This window comes from Elephas maximus, chromosome 27 (genome assembly GCF_024166365.1).
Source record: "Elephas maximus indicus isolate mEleMax1 chromosome 27, mEleMax1 primary haplotype, whole genome shotgun sequence".
Lineage (NCBI taxonomy): Eukaryota > Metazoa > Chordata > Mammalia > Proboscidea > Elephantidae > Elephas > Elephas maximus.
Window position 1 is genome coordinate 37,640,295 of NC_064845.1, and position 17,765 is coordinate 37,658,059.

The 17,765-nt window shown below is 41.6% G+C and overlaps 2 protein-coding genes across 15 annotated transcripts in view; both read right to left on the reverse strand.

Annotated features, from left to right (window-relative positions):
* Nucleotides 1-13,998, reverse strand: part of LOC126068466 (uncharacterized) — a 1,054,989-nt gene extending 1,040,991 nt beyond the window's left edge. For all 3 annotated transcript variants that reach the window (XR_007515703.1, XR_007515702.1, XR_007515704.1), the window contains exons 1-2: nt 13,374-13,998; nt 12,351-12,419 (exon numbers count right to left, since the gene is read on the reverse strand). The gene's annotated coding sequence lies outside the window, so the exon portion shown is untranslated. The remainder of the gene's footprint in view (nt 1-12,350; nt 12,420-13,373) is intronic.
* The window catches only part of LOC126068459 (ral guanine nucleotide dissociation stimulator-like), a 490,075-nt gene that overhangs the window by 66,136 nt on the left and 406,174 nt on the right, over nt 1-17,765 (reverse strand). For 3 of the 12 annotated variants that reach the window (XM_049871008.1, XM_049871007.1, XM_049871000.1), the window contains exon 1: nt 14,599-14,754. The exons of the other annotated variants lie outside the window; for them this stretch is intronic. The gene's annotated coding sequence lies outside the window, so the exon portion shown is untranslated. Of the gene's footprint in view, nt 1-14,598; nt 14,755-17,765 lie in introns of those variants that run through there. 12 annotated transcript variants of the gene reach the window in all.

Sequence of the window (17,765 nt, forward strand, 5' to 3'; positions counted from 1 at the left end):
AGGGATATTTTAAAGAGGTTATGTATGACTCCTGTCCAACGAGTACAAAAGAGAACAATATTACAAAAGGGATATAAACATCGAGAAGGACTCCACCCACTCCACCTTGGGTTCAATTAGCCACTTCTCCCTTGGCGCTCCAAAGTATAGGTAAGACACTTGCCCTTATCTGAGTCCACCTTATTCCATACCAGAAGGCAGACCCTTTGTTTTATATATAGATGTATCTCCAGCATCAAAGACCAGGAGGCAGTAAGCATGCAAATGTTTGTCATTTAATAAAATTATCAGGATGTTAACAAAACCATTTCCATTAAAATTATTACAGAAAAAAAAAACACAATATTTACCTACAGTTCCTGTAAGTCAACAACTGAAGACTATTGTCGTCAGGTGCCACTGAGTTACTTCCAACTCACAGCGACCCTATGTACAACAGAATGAAATACTGCCCAGTAACCGCGCCATCCTCACAATCCTTGCTATGTTTAAGCCCACTGTTGTATCCACTGTGTCTATCGATCTTGTTGAGGGTCTTCTTTTTTGCTGACACTCTACTTTACCAAGCATGATATCCTTCTCTAGGGACTGGTCCTTCCTGATAACATGCCAGAAGTACACGATCTCACCATCCTCGCTTCTAGGGAGCATTCTGGCTGCTACTTCTTCCAAGACATATTTGTCTGCTCTTCTGTCAGTTCACGGTATATTAAATATTCTTCGTCAACACCGTACTTCAAAGGCATCAATTCTTTCTCAGCCTTCCTTATTCATTGTCCAATTTTCACATGTATATGAGGCAAATGAAAATACCATGGCTTGGGTCAGGTGCACCTTAGTCCCCAAAGTGACATCTTTGTTTTTTAATAATTTAAAGAGGTCTTTGCAGCAGATTTGCCTAATGCAATACGTTGTTTGAAACTGAAGACTACCCTACCATATAAATGAGTTTAAAAATACAAATGGCATAGACAAAGGGCCATTGTTCCCAAACTCTGATCCTTTAATAGTAATCTAAGAAACCATACTGGCTAATGTAACAATGGATGGTATAATACGTAAATTCCAAAACTGTGGCATAACACAATAGTTTATTTTTAATCCCTGCATACAGAAAGACCAAAATCAGTGTTAATGATCAGTTTGAGGAGGGTGGAGACGACGCAGGCTGACAGATGCTCAGCTCTATTTGACCCCTCGTTTCCAATGTTGCTCTATCATACATACATACAACTGCCAGACAGCAGGTGGGGAAGAGAGAGGATCGATCAAGGGGGCTTCGTATTTGCAGTGGATAAAGTGACACTCAACACTTCTGCTTAATTTCCTATGGAAAGATCTCAATCATATGGCCATCCCCAACCGCAAAGGGATTAGTAAATATAGGTTAGCTGGCATCAGGGATAAAAAGAAACAAGCTTGGTAAAGAGCAAGTCTTTATCACAGAAGTTTTTAAAAAATACAGATTCTAAGGTATCATCCCAGGTGATTCTCATTCAGTAGGTCTACCAGGACCCAAAGAACCTGCATTTAATCTCACCAAGTGACTCTATGTCCAAGTTAGGAAACACTGGCTTAGGTAGTAAAGACCATGAGGCAAATGGGAAAAGCAAAACAAAAAATTTTCATGTTAAAGTTTAAAACAATGTACTGGATAAAAGGAAAACTAAAGGATAACGAAAAATTGAGCTAATTCTTCCCTACTTTGGCCTGTAACAGCAGCCTCTCGTAGCTTTCTTCCTACCTCTTGTAGCTTCATTTCAGGTTTCCTTTCCTCTATTCATCCTATAGTCTCCATTATACTCTCATTGACCACGAGCTCTGCTCATTCCTTGAGTGACCTCATTCACATTAATTATCACCTAAAACATTTTTCTCTGAATCCAGCCTCACATTTAACTGCCTACGATTTCCAAGGTGGTGCAGACCCTGAAAACACTCGAATACTAACCAAAAGGTTGACAGTTTGAACTCACCCAGATGTGCCTTGGATGACAGGCCTGATGACCGGCTTATGTAGGACGACAGCCTTGAAAACCCAGTTCTACTTTGTACACATGGAGTCGCCATGAGTCGGAATCAACTTGATGGCAACTAACAACAACTATAACACTTCTCCAATGTAGATGTGCTGCTAGCACCCCAACATATCCAAATATGAATTCATCTTCCTGCCAAACCAGTTCCCTCTGTTTGTTCCCTAACCACCTAGGCCACCTAGTTAAAACCATAGGAATCATGGAGGTACTGTCCTGCTCCTTCAGCCTCTATAATCCAGTTACCAAGTACTATCCATTTTTGACTTCCTAAAAATCTACCATCTATCCCCACTTAAAAAACAAAAAACCAACACTGTCACCGAGTTAATTATAGGACACAGCAGAGCTTCCCCACAGTGTTTCCAAGGAGCAGCTGGTGGATTTGAACTGCCAACCTTTTGGTTAGGAGCCATGGCTCACTGTAGCTCTTAGTCACTGTACCACCAGAGCTCCACTGCCACTGTATTATTTCGGGCTTTCTTTTCTTTTCAAATGATAGAACTACCAGTTCCCCAACCTCCGGCTTCATTTTCAACATCAATCTATATATTCTACACTAGCTCTCCTTCCTCACGATTTGTTCAAGATTCACATCTGACCCTGATTGCCTGCTTCAGATCTTTCAGTGGCTCACCACTACTCTCAGAAAAAAGTTCTAACTCCTTAGAACTTAGCTCACAGGATCTTCGTGATACGGCCCCTGCATATCTCCAAGAGGGTCCTCTGTTGACATGCCAGGTCCTCTGTGTTAGAGCCATTCTTACCCTAAACATTTCTCCAAAAATATTCTCGTATCCTTTGGAGTCTGGAATAGCACTCAATGTACAGTAAATGAATCAATCAAATGAATGCATGAATAAAGTCGTGCTGAATTTGGAATGGCAGACTGGTAGCTAACTGGACTCATCAAATAAGCAAATGTCAGAGAGATTAGAACTTAGGCGAAAATTCAAAACCAGAATCACAAATTTGAGAATCACTAATAAAAAAGCAATATTTAGAAATCTTGAGAATGGACAAGTTCCGACAATATACGACCTTGGCTAAAGCCAGGGGATCTTTCCTTCTAGTTATATGGCTATATCATGGACCCAAGGTGGGAACTTCTTATCCATGTATAAGAAGCTACCAGTCAACGAACTAGAGATAGAAGGGAACTTCCTGAAACTGATAAAGGCCATCTATGAAAAACTCACAGCTAGCATCATACTTAAAATAAAAGACTGAATGCTTTCCCCAGAAGATCAGGAACAAGATAAGGATGTCTACTCTCACCACTTCTATTCGACACTGTCCTAGAGATTCTGCTCAGGTCAATTCATCAAGAGGAAGAGATAAAAGGCTAGGCTGGAGAGAGGTAAAACTCTCTCTATTCACAGGTGACATGATCTCATATACAGAAAATGCTCAGGAATCCATTCAAAACTATTAGTACTAATAAACAAGTTCGACAAAGTTGCAGGGTACAAGAGCAATATACAAAAGACAACTGTATTTGTATACACAATAAACAATCTAAAAATAAAATTAAGAAACTTGTACTCTGGAAACAACATCACTGAAAGAAATAAAAAAAAAAAAACTAAATAAATGGAAAGACATCCCATATTCATGGGCTGAAAGACAATATTGCTAAGATGGCAGTATTCCTCAAACTGATCCAGAGATTCCATATAATTCCCATTAAAAGTCCAACAGCCTTTTTGGCAGAAATTAACAAGTTGATCTTAAAAGTTATGTGGAAATGCAAGTAACCCAGGAAAGCCAAAATAATCTTGAAGAAGAAGAATAAAGTTGGGGGACTCATGCTTTTCAGTTCCAAACTTACTACAAAGCTACAAGTAATTAAGACAGTATGGTACTGATATAGCCCAGTGGAACAGAATTGAGAGGCCAGAAATAAATCCTCACATTTACAGTCAGTTGATTTTTGACAAGGATACCAAGACAATTTAATGGGAAAAGAATAGTCTAGACACACAAAAAAATGAAGTTAAACTCCTACCTCATAGCATATGCAAAACTTACTCAAAATGGATCACAGACCAAAATGTAAGAGCTGTAACTACACAACTCTTTGTACTAGTTTCCTAGGACTGCCATAACAAATGACAACTTGGTAGCTTACAACAAAAATTTATTTTCTCACAGCTGAGGCCAGAAGTCTAAAATCAAGGTGTCCACACAGCTGCCCTCCCTCCAAAGGTTTTAGGGGAGACTTCTTTCTTGCCTCTTTCAGCATCTCAGGCTCCAGTCGTTCCTTGGCTTGAGGGTACGTGATTTCAATCTCTGCCTCCATCTTCACATTGCCTTCTCCCAAGTGTTTCTAGGTCTCTCAGTCTTCTCCTTTTCTATCTCTTACAAGGACATTCCACTGGATTTGGAGCCCACGCTAATCAGGGTGACCTCATCTTGAGATCATTACCTTAATTACATCTACAAAGACCCTCTGTCCAGGTAAGATTACATTTACAGGATCCTCAGGTAAGGACTTGGACATGTCTTTTTCAGGACCAGTGTTCAACCCACTACACTCTTCATGACTTTGAGTTAGGCAAATATTTCTTAGATGTGACAACAAACGAACAAGTAACCAAAGAAAAAATAAATTGGGCTTCATCAAAATTAAATACTTTTATGCTTCAAAGGACACCATCACAAAAGCAAAAAGACAGGTTACAGACTGGTAGAAAAATCTGATAAATGTTGTATCTGATAATGGACTTCTATCTAGAATATATAAAGAACTCCTACAATTCAATAATAAAAAGACGAATAACCCAATTAAAAAAAGGAAAAAAGGATCTTAATAGATACATCTCCAAAGATAAGAAGACAATCACAAAGGACATATGTTATTTAATCCCATTTATACAAAATATCCAGAAAAGGCTAATCTACACAGACAAAAACAGTTCAGTGGTCATCTACAGCTGGAGAGGATACGCATTTAGGGAGTGACAGCTTTGAGGTGAGGGGTTTCTTTTTGGTATGATAAAAATGTTCTACAATCGATCGTAATGATACTTGTTCAGTTCTGTGAACTGTATAATTTAAATTGGTAAATTATATGGTAGGTGAATATATCTCAATAAAGCTATCTAAAAAAGAAAAAGTGATCAAATTTTTCAATCCAGAAACTGATGCAAGGGAAAAGGCTACCTCTCCAAAGTAATTTGTGCTCCCTACTATAAAATATTTAAAAAATATAAAATATACAAAAAAAATTATTTATTTTTTATACTATAAAATATAAAATCAATCTTTTTTTTTTACCTTAGATAACAGGAAATAAAGTTAAATGTAGCGCTCAATTGTAATAACTCTCATTCTAAGCTTTAGAACAAATATTTCTTACCTGATTTTACTTTTTAAGTATTTTAATTATCCTATGCTGCATGTTTTAATGTTACCTGTGGCCTTAAATCCTTACAAGTACAAAAGATTGACTTTTAAGCTGATAATAAACTAATAAATTAAGTGGCCTTTTCCCTAAAGCTGTGAAGTAATAACTGAACCAGACTGTTTCCTATGCCAATCAGCAAATACAGAGCAGAATGTTAGTAATTTTTTCCTTTTTTTTTTTTTTAAAGAGCTTCAAATAAGGAGGATAGTTATCATATAAATAAGAATGGGGAATGGTGGAAATAAAAACTAAAAAGCATATGATAATTGTAATCATTCTAACTTTATATTTGTACACAACATACTAATAACCGGAGATTTCATTAAATTTTGTTTTGAATCAGAAGTATTACTGTGTGACTGATTTGATTTCATGTGGCCGTCTACCAGGAACATTATCCAAAACAAAAAGACTTCATCCCAAACTACTCTGTCCAGACACACAGCATTTTTCCAAGGTCACTTCACCCCAGAGTACATTCACAAAATATCAATTTTATGTTAGACTAGAATAATAAAAACCAAATAACAAGATAAAATGCTGAAAAACCTAACACAACCCAAATCTAAACACCTGGATTATCTGATTCTTTTTTACTGCCTTAATCAATGTTTGACTTCATTTTCATAAAGTTTAATTTATCCTGCTGGGACTAAATAACGACGACAACAACAAAAACATATGATTAAAAAAAAAACCAAACCCTGTGCCATCGAGTCAATTCCGACTCATAGCAGCCCTATAGGACAGAGCAGAACTGCACTATAGAGTTTCCAAGGAGCACCTGGCGGATTCGAACTGCCAACCCTTTGGTTAGCAGCCATAGCACTTAACTACTACGCCACCAGGGTTTCCAAAATATATGACAGTCACTCTCAATTGTACTTATGAGTGAGCCATTAATATGGCTATGTGGGACCTTTAAAGATATACTCACTTCCGTTCAAACTTTTGCTTAGTACTTAATGTCCTCAGTTTATACTCAAACATATTACATACAATCTGAATTACAGCAATAGCCACCCAACTGGCCTTGGGTGTTTATCTGTCTTTTGTAATCTACTCTTCTAAAACCTGTAACATAGTGGTAATTTAACTTTCAGGGGTCATAGGCCCTTCTGAGAATCTAATGAAAGTTATGGGCCCTCTTGAGTAAGTACATATATGCACATTTCTCTCCAAGTCCTTGACAGACTCTAAGAAAGCACAGCTATAATGACTTCTCATTGCCTACCAATCAAATCCAAACTTCTTAGCCTGATATTTAAAGTACTTCATAATGTAGTCACAGTTAACCTAGGTAATTTATCTCCCGTTCTTTTACAACTACTTGCACCAATCAGGGCACTCTCTCTCTCTTTACTATTCCAACATAGGCACAACATCCTCCTTCTGGCTTGACCTTATGGTTCCCTCTTTTTGCTTTCATGCACAACTGTCTGCTTTTTACAAATACTTCCAGGTAAACCTAAAACCCCCCCCCTGCCGTGACGGTGTCCCTCTGTCCATGATCAGATCATCTGCTCCTTTCTGAATTCTGAAACAAGTTACCTACATCTCTTATAGAGTTCACCATGTTCTACTTTGTATTAGACCAAAACCCTTGTTGCTGTCGAGTCGATTTCTGACTCACGGTGACCCTATAGGACAGAGTAGAACTGCCCAATAGGGTTTCCAAGGAGCACCTGGTGGATTAGAACTTCCAACCTTTTGGTTGGCAGACATAGCCCTTAACCACTATAGCACCAGGGTTTCCTTGTATTATACAAGCTACTCATAAAGTTAGGAAACATAAAATACACTTGTTCATTATATTTTCAAATAATATGCTTTTTATGTTTGTCTTCGACCTCCACAACGCTTTTCATGTGAAGTATCTCACACACTCTGTATTTATGTGTATCTTTTCTCCTCTCATAGCCAATAAGATCCTTAAGGGCAGACACAGTACCTAATGTACTCTTGGGTGTCCCACAGTCACCAGCAGAAAAGGAGTACCCTTGATATAAAGTACCTCAATAGCTGGGCCTCAGTGTTCTTCAGACACTTCATGCATTCTGTATGCCAAATTACAAGATTTTTCAGGGATCATCTTCCCCTGTGCCTCCATAAACAAAGTTCAAAGTACAATGTTCTACCCCCTTAGTGGGGACTAGATCAACTGTGAACTTACTAAAATAGTAGTAAAGTTATTCTCTCTACTCACTGAGATATGCCAACCCTACTATTATGGACTGAAATGTGTCCCCATAAAATGGGTGTCAACTTGGGTAAGCCATGATTCCCAATGCTGTGCGATTGCCCACCATTTTGTGATCTGATGAGATTAACCTATGTGTCGTAAATCCTAACTGCTATTATATGTCAGATGGATCCTGGCTGAAAGCAGAGAATACCAGAAGGATGTTTACCTGTGTTTTATTGACTATGCAAAGGCATTTGACTGTGTGGATCATAACAAACTATGGATAACACTGCGAAGACTGGGAATTCCAGAACACTTAATTGTGTTCATGAGGAACCTTTACATAGATCAACAGGCAGTTGTTCGGACAGAACAAGGGCATACTGATTGGTTTAAAGTCAGGAAAGGTGTGCGTCAGGGTTGTATTCTTTCACCATACCTATTCAATCTGTATGCTGAACAAATAATGCAAGAAGGTGGACTATATGAAGAAGAATGGGGCATCAGGACTGGAGGAAGACTCATTAACAACCTGCGTTATGCAGATGACACAACCTTGCTTGCTGAAAGTGAAGAGGACTTGAAGCACTTACTAATGAAGATCAAAGACCACAGCCTTCAGTATGGATTATACATCAACATAAAGAAAACAAAAATCCTTACAACTAGACCAATGAGCAACATCATGATAAAAGGAGAAAAGACTGAAGCTGTCAAGGATTTCATTTTACTTGGTTCCATAATCAACAGCCATGGAAGCAGCAGTCAAGAAATCAAAAGACACACTGCATTAGGCAAATCTGCTGCAAAGGACGTCTTCAAAGTGTTGAAGAGCAAAGATGTCACCCTGAAGACTCAGGTGCACCTGACCCAAGCCATGGTATTTTCAATCGCATCATATGCACGTGAAAGCTGGACAATGAATAAGGAAGACCGAAGAAGAGTTGACGCCTTTGAACTGTGGTGTTGGCAAAAAATATTGAATATACCATGGACTGCCACAAGAATGAACAAATCTGTCTTAGAAGTACAACCAGAATGCTCATTAGAAGTAAGGATGGCGAGACTGCGTCTTACACACTTTGGACATGTCGTCAGGAGGGATCAGTCCCTGGAGAAGGACATCATGCTTGGCAGAGTACAGGGTCAGGGGAAAAGAGGAAGACCCTCAACGAGGCATACTGACACAGTGGTTGCAACAATGAGCTCAAGCATAACAACGACTGTAAGGATGTCGCAGGACCGGGAAGCGTTTCGCTCTGTTGTGCATAGGGTCGCTATGAGTTGGAACCGACTCGACGGCACCTAACAACAAAAACAACAACATAATATTAATGAGGCAGGACACGATCTACAGGATTGGGTTGCCTCTTTTGAGATATAAAAGAGAGATGGGAGCAGAGAGGAGACAGACCTCATTATCGCCAAAAGAAAAGACAGGAACGGGTGCATCCTTTGGATCCAGGTTCCCTGTACTGAGAAGGTCCTAGACCAGGGGGAGATTGATGACAAGGATCTTTCCCCAGAGCTGATAAAAAGAGAAAACCTTCCCTTGGAGCTGGAGCCCTGAATTCAGACTTCTAGCCTCATAAACTCAGACAGAATAAATTTCTGCCTGTTAAAGCCATCCACTTATGGTACCTGTCACAGGAGCACTAGATAACTAAAAAGCTTGTTCATAAAAACCTTCAACATATCAAGAATCCTCACCTAATGACCACTAACCCAGAAGGGAGCCCCAGTTATACAACAGATTCAGAAAACATACATAACAACATCTCAAATTATATATGCAATACATACATTTTATGTGTATATATATGCCTTTGAGTTGTGGTGTTGGCAAAGAATGTTGACTATACCACGGACTGCCAAAAGAACGAACAAATTCATCTTAGAAGAAGTACAGCCAGAATGCGTCTTAGAAGGGAGGGTGATGAGACTTCATCTCACATATTTTGAACAAGTTATCAGGAGAGACCAGTCCCTGAAAAAGGACATCATGCTTGATAAAGAGATTGTTGTCGTTAGGTGCCGTGAAGTCGGCTCTGACTCACAGTGACCCTACGTACTACAAAACGAAACACTGCCTGATCCTGCGCCATCCTCACAACCATTTTTATGCTTGAGCCCACTGCTGCAGCCACTGTGTCAATCCATCTCATTGAGGGTCTTCCTCTTTTTTGCTGACCCTCTCTTTACCAAGCATCGTGTCCTTCTCCAGGGACTGGTCCCTCCGGATAACACGTCCAAAGTATGTAAGACATCGTGCTACATCAGGAAATGAAGGTTCTGAAAGCTTGACTCCATCCACATTATTAAGGTGGACTCTACTTTGAGGAGGCAGCTCTTCCCTAGTCATCTTTTCAGTGCCTTCCAACCTGGGGGGCTCATCTTCCAGCACTATATTAGACAATGTTCTGCTGCTATTCATAAGGTTTTCACTGGCTAATTCTTTTCAGAAGTAGACTGCCAGGTCCTTCTTCCTAGTCTGTTTTAGTCTGGAAGCTGACATGAAACCTGTTTGCCAGGGTAAAGTGGAGGACCAGGAAAAAAGAAGGCCCTTAATGAGATGGACTGACACAGTGGCTGCAAGAATGGGCTCAAGGATAACAACCATCATGAGGATGGCACAAGCCCAGATATGTTTCGTTCTGTTGTACATAGGGTTACTATGAGTCAGAACTGATCTGACAGCACCTTACAACAACATCAACAAACACTACAGGAAGCAGTGAAATAGCATACAAATATAGGAACTTTTTTAGGAACCCCTAAACATGATATGGAAACCCTGGTGGCGTAGTGATAAGTGCTACGACTGCTAACCAAAGGCTCAGCAGTTCGAATCTGCCTGGCGCTCCTTGGGAACTCTATGGGGCAGCTCTACTCTGTCCTATAGGGTCGCTATGAGTCGGAATCGACTTGACAGCACTGGGTTTGGTTTTAAACATGATGTGGAGCTACAGAGGCTGCTAACCAAAAGGTGAGCAGTTTGAATCCACCGGCCAGTCCTTGGAAACCCTATGGGGAAGTTCTACTCTGTCCTATAGGGTCAGTATCAGTTGGAATCGACTCGATGGCAATGGAAACATAATATAAAAGTTTACAACCAGCTGACTGATACTACGACATACGTGAACCTTAAAAATAGTATGTTAAATGAAGGAAGTCAGACAGAAAGAACCACATATTATACTACTTTGTTTATATGAAATAATCAGAATAAGTAAATCCATAGAGACAGATAGCAGATTAGTGCTTGCCAGAGGCTGAGGGGAGGAACAAATAGGGAGTGACTGCTAATGGGATATGGGGTTTCTTTTCAGAGTAATGAAAATGACCTGAAATTAGACAGTGGTAATAACTGCACAACTTTGTGAATAAACTTAAAATCACTGAACTGTACACTGTAAAAGGGTGAGTTTCACGTTATGTAAATTACATCTCACAGTTCTAGGTGGCGCAAATGTTTAAGCCCTCATCTACTAGCCAAAACTTGGTAGTCCGTACCCACCGAAAGGAGCCTAAGAAGACAGGTCTGGCGATCTGCTTCTGAAAGGTCAGAGCCTTGAAAACCCTATAGAGCACAGGTCTGCTCTGTACACATGGGGTCACCACGAGTCAATATATATAGCTTTCAATATATGTGACCTAAATTATACCTCAATTTTTTCAAGTTTATGACCAATGACCAATTTGGTCATTTTACCTTGAAGAAAACTTTTTAATAGGAATCTTACTTAGTACTTTGTTTTCTCAAGCTGATTAAAACTACAGGTTGCAAGCTAGTTCCCTACAAGCCCGTTTTTAAAGCCATAGCATTAAATTCTTATAAAAAGAGATTTTGTATTAAGAATCCAGAGTGCTGAATTCCTTAAAAAAAAAAAAAAAAAAAGGAGTTCTAAAGACACTAGGCATACCTGCACGGTTAACAATGGCAGCAAGTAACATACCTGCTCCTACATGCTGTGATCTCCAGACATCACTCCCTACTGTAGTCCGCATAGGCATGTGAATTTGTGATCCCTGATCTAAACAAAGATCGTCTATCTTTCTTATTATAATGAATGTACTATGAACCACTAATAAGTTAAAATGCAGTCATGTAGGATTACATTTTTATTAACTTGAAAGAGAAAAATACCAACAGCAACACCTGTTGAACAAAACCCTGCAACTGCTACAGATTCATGCTGTGTAAACTAAAGCGAAATAATCTGGGGAAAAGTTCATGTTTTTACTCTACAAAGAATAAGAAATTAATTTTAGTTTAAAAAGTCTTAAATTATTTTCACCAATTAATACACAGTAGTAAGAAATAACTTTTTACCCACATAATTAGGTACTGGCATAAGATGAAGGAAAGCTCTCTCATTCAGATTACTGATTCGGTATTTGAACAAACTGCTTTATTTGCTCAGTGATTTTATATTTAAACCATCTCTAAGTCTCCTGATGCTTAAACGCACAATGAAAAAATGACCACTACCCATCTACACCAAAAAAAAAAAAATTTTTTTTTACAGCTTGTATATATTAGGCTGTATTTTACAAAGCTAGAAGAAAACAAAATACAAGATGAATATGGAAACAGATCTAGAAAAGTAGGTTCTACTACTTCCAGCCTCAAATGTAAGTGAAGCCAATTCGTTTTATGCTTTACCTGTTATTCTTTGAGCTAAATGTATGTCAAGTACCTTCCAGCTTTAAAACTCACCTGTACTTATTCAGATCTCATCCTGCTTTCCTCCAAATAAAGTAATTCATCTTAGCTGAGCTGCTTTTTCTGTAGATGAGAAAGTTCAAATAGTACTTACGTTCCATTTCACTTTTACCATCACTTCTAACTCTAAAGTATCAACATACAAGACGACTTCTAAAACAGCTATCCCGTTCAAACTAGGCAAAATTAAACTCGTTTCTCAATGTCTTCCAAAACACAGACAAGATAAGCCAACGGCTTAGTGATTTACAGGTAAACCTCAATGCTCTTCTACCTGCTCTGAGCCAGGCCATTTTATTAACTTATCCAAGTACCCTCAAGTTTACAGGTGATGTTTAAATAGATCAACTTTACCACTTAGTATTACCGGATATTATATAAAACTGGAGTAGCATCACAGTCACTTCATGAGTGCAATTCCTAAATACCATACACAAAGGTGCAACTGGATTTTATGACCAACTGAAAACACAATCCTATTTCTGTTTAAACCTGACAGTGAATAAAATAGTGTGCTCTCCTAAAAGTTCACCAAATCCCTAACACATAATTTAAATCATAAAAATAACTTTCCCAAAAGTACAGGATTAGAAACTAAAGAAAGCAAACAATCATTACCTCAGCCTTTACTTATGGGAACACAAAGTTATTTAGAATGGTAAAAATTTGAGGAAAATCTAGATCTTGAGTTTCACACCCTTGGAGTATAATGTGAGATAACTGTACACGAATCAGTTTCCAAAGAGAAACCAATTTGTTTTATTTCAACTGTGCTTTGCTTGTTATTCTTTAACAGCGTTGTTCAGTAAAACTTTCTCTGATGACAGAAATCTTCTATTATCTGTGCTGTCCAGTAGGATAGTTAACAGTCACATGTAGCTACTGCGCACTTGAAATGTGGTTAGCAGGACCGAGGAAGTCAGTTTTGAAATTGATTTAATTTTAATTAACTTAAATGTTAATTGCCACAGGTGACTAGTGGCTGGTGACACAGTGGTTAAGAGCTACAATACTTACCAAAAGGTCGGCAGTTCGAATTCACTAGCCGCTCCGTGGAAACCTTATGGGGGCAGTTCTATTCTGTCCTATAGGGTCACTATGAGTCGGAATGGACTCCAGGGCAACAGGTTTTTTGTTTTTGTTTTTTCCAGCTAGTGGCTATACTGGACAGCGCAGTCCTACAATTTGAAATAAAAGGCATAAACTTGACTGACTAGTTTTTCAAAGTATCATGTCCTGAGATGATGTCAACACCAAGTAGACCCCTTCTGCTACCAAATGATACACACCTTCAGCACCAGCCTAAACATAAAATTCACTTACGAAATGAGAATTCATAATACTACTTAGATTCAGAACGCAAGGCACAATACTCACTAAGAAACAGTATTAAAAAGCACATCTCAAGTTCTCCCCCATTATTTTGCAGAACAGGTACTGATTTAGGGAATAATTTCCCAATGCATGCGAGTAACTCTTCCTTCAAATCTGTCCAATTACCTTCTGTTCACAAAAGGAAGGGAGGAAGGCAAAAATAAGTTCTCAGCACTAATAAGTTTCCTACGACTCGGTAAACTTCACGTTTCCTTTTCCCTTAAGGAAAGATACAAACGTTTGCAAGCGCCTGCATCTCCTGAAAGCCTCCTTACCTATGTATTTAGGCGAACGAATCATTCTGATACCGTTGCGATTTCCTTCCTACACACAAAATATTTTTTTCAGGCCAAGAAAGTCACGAGTCTTCAGGTAATCTCTGACCAGCTCTTCCCAAGCCAAGTAACCAAGAACGTGCACAAGATGCCAAAAGAAAGTAAATGTGGCAACCTAACTACTCCCTAAGCAGAATCAACTGCTCTGAACCAGGAAAAAAAGTGCCTGGAACTATCTGGGGAAGCAAACAAGCAAGGTCGTGACCCTGGGTCCCGGCCGCCCGCGCCGCTCCGCCCGCCTGCGGGAAGCCACCTGTCAGGCCTGAGCCTCACCTGGCAGGCGACAGGAAGCGCAGGCCGACAGCGCGGCCCAGGGCGGTGGGCGGAGCCCGGGACTGAAGGAGACCGGGTCGGGGTAACCGCTAGCGATTCACACGCGGACGGAGAGTGCAGACGCCTGTCCCCGAGGCGGGACCCCTGCCTCCCGCGCACACACCCCGCCGGGCAGGCGTCCAGGCGGCCCACGTCGCCGGCCCGCCCTACCCACCTTCCTCCTCAGTCGGAGCGCTGCCCCTCCGTCGCCCCTCACCTACCTGGTCGCGGAGTCTGAGGAACGCCATGGCGGTCGCCTCCGCGCCAACTCGAGCCTCCGCCGACGCCCCGGCCCGCCGCTGCCACGCCGGTGGCCTCAGCAGCTGCCAGGGGCCGGCGGGTCGGCGGCCGGCTGAGCTGAGGAGTCCGCGGGCAGGGGGCGGCACCGCCTCCCGGGCCGCCCGCCGCCACCGAGAGGTGAGGAGCCCGGCCGGTCCCGCCTCCTCCTTCTAAGGACTCCACGCCCTCTTCCTTCCTTTCTTTCTCTTTTTCTCGGCCGCCTCCACACGCTGCCCGAGCGGCCGCCACAGCCCCTGCCGCCTCCTCCCCCTCACGCCCCCTTCCCGAAACACCCTGGCAGCCCCCGCGGCAGCGCCGCTCCAGCCCGCGGCAGCAGCGGCTCCAAACTCCACTCCCCAATATTGCCACCACCGCCCGCCGCGATTGGCCGCCGCCCGGGGGAGAGGCCAGCGTAAGCTGAGCGCCCATTGGCTACGCCATTGCTCTCGCTGGTGGCCCCCCCACCTGCCGGAGGGGGAGGGGGCGGGGAGGAGGAAGCCGCGAGGGGTGGGCGCGGAGCTGCGGCTGCCGTGGGCGGGGGAGTCGGGAACGTGGCGGAGCCGCGGGTGGGACGGCCAGGTGTACGGGCTCCTGGGCGCGCGGCCTAGTGCGGTGGGCGGAGCCCGGGGCTGAAGGGGACAGGGGATGGGGGTAACGGCCCGCGATTCACACGTGGAGGTAGAGTGTAGATGCGCCTCCAGCTTTGGAGGATGAAGGAGCTGGGTGACGGGCGGGAATAGGCAGGCTGAGGGGTGGGAACGTGGGGGCTGCTGCCTTCTCCATAGCGGCCTGGGTTGGGGGGTGACCTGGACTCGCATTTGGAGGAAGAGTGAGGATGCGCCCCTGGGCTTGGGTGGGGGAGGGTCGAAGGAGCCCAGGGGTGAGAGGTGGTTTTGGGGGCTGCTGCCCTCACCTGGGCGGTGACCAAGGTCAGAGGGAGGTGGGGAAGGCGAACTGGCCGCTACTTGCATGTCGAGGTAGAATGGAGACCCTTCTGTCTCCCCTCTCCCCCCACCCCAAAGGTCCGGATTTGGGGAGGATGGTGGAGGCACTGGAAGGGTGTGAGGTGACGCCTGGGGGCTGCAATCCAGGGGGAGAGGGACGGTGCTGGCTCTCCAGAAGGAAGGGAGGCGTATTTGCAGCCAAACAGGTTGTGGACGCCTGAGTTTTTTTTTTGCCTGCAGTCCCAATCCTAAGCAAGGCTGTGGACCCCCTCTCGGAAAGCCCCCCTGCCAGGCTTGCTTTTTTTCTTTTTTCTCCCCTTCTTCTTATGCACCTGAAGGATTCTGTCTCCCACGCGAGAAAAATCAATTAAATATAAAAAACGATGTGCAAAATTTCTAATAAGTATCGTCCTTGGATGGAGAAGAGGAATAACTCCCTAACCCTGCCACACACACATACACCCCCTACCCCCCAAGCCCCTGCCCCTCCACGCCACCCTACAGCTCTGAAACTGCTTCTCTTTCTTAGGCAGCTGCACACTGTTCCGGTTCCAGGATTGTGTGGGAGAAGACTGTTGTGCGCTTGTGTCTCTCCCAGGCGGCACCAGCCCCTGGTTAATAAAAGGTACAGATGGTTAGAACACGAATGTGTGACGTCAGACTTGGTTTTAAAAAGTCCCGTTTTCCCCACATCAGTTGTATCTCTTGGGATAGACTTCATATTTAGAGGATTGATTTCAGTCCAAGGGCAGTCTGGATGCAGGAAAGGGGACCTACGCCAGAACTGTCAAATTATAATGCTTCACTTATAACAAAAAGCTTATCTTTAAAAAACAAAAAGCTTATCCTTAGCCCCGTAAAAAATGAAAATATCAGAATCTGCAAGATCAAAAACAATGCAGATTAATAGTACAAGCCTTCCAGTATTCTTTGACATATCCATGCCTTGATGCTCTAGAAACAATTTCTACCTAAAATTAGATTCATCATCATAAATTACACTTTCTAATTACAATGGAGACATTCTCATAACAGTGAATGCAACAATCATGACAAAACTAAAAAGAAAGTCCAACTGCTCTTGCTTTGTATTATCTTCAGTACCTCACTCCTTTCCCTTTACTTCATCAACTCCAGCGGACAAAATAGGGATGCTATTTGTCCCCCAACCTCTCCTTATCTGTTCAGTGAAAGTGAATGAGTTAATGTTATGAAAGCATTTGAGTTCTGCAAATCAAAGTTCTCATAATATTACTAAAGCACTTTGTAATTCCAGGTCACCTTTGTAAATAGTTACCCATGTGCTATGTGGGATACAGAATTCTACCTTAAGAATTTAGCTTCATGCATACATAAACCTGTTAACCACTGTGGATGTCTAGTCAGAAGTCAATAAATTCCCCCCGATCATCCCTCCTCTAGATTAAAGCTCTAGAATTTAAAAGCACAGTGGGAACTTGATTAGGAACATGGTGAAGATTAACTTTTGGGAAAACGTAAGTGCTTTTGAGAACATGAATTAAAATTATGGACCAAGTATGTATTTTTGTAGGTTTTGTAATTGATCTAATAAAACTTTTCAGGGCTCCTCTGAATTTTTCTAATTACCAACAATTAATGACTATGTTTTATAATGCACCAAATCTGACGACTTTACAAATAGTAAACGCCAAACTCTCCTGCCAGAGAATGTTTAAGACCGAGCTGGATTCTCACCCCTCCTGACTCTGAACATCATTCGTAAAATCTAAACTTGACCTTACCTGGCCTGCTCATCTCCCAGAATCAAGTAAGATGACATGAAAGGCTCTGGGAACTCTGAAGGGCTGTACAAATTTAATGTTATTATTACAGCAACTACATTTCCATAGCTGGCAAGAGGGTAATAACCATTTATTCTACAACATAGAAATAAAAAATTTAAGGAATGGAGCAACAAAATAAAATTCATGTTGAATTCTGATTTTTTAAAAAAAAATTTATGATTTCTCCTGCTTATTTTAAAATACTCAAATATTAAAGAAATGTAGAAATGTACAGTACTGACAAAAATCAGTTGGATTCCTCTACACTAACAAAGAGAACTTCAAAGAGGAAATCACCAAATCAATACCATTTACAGTAGCCCCCAAGAGCTTAAAATACTTAGGAATAAATCTAACCAG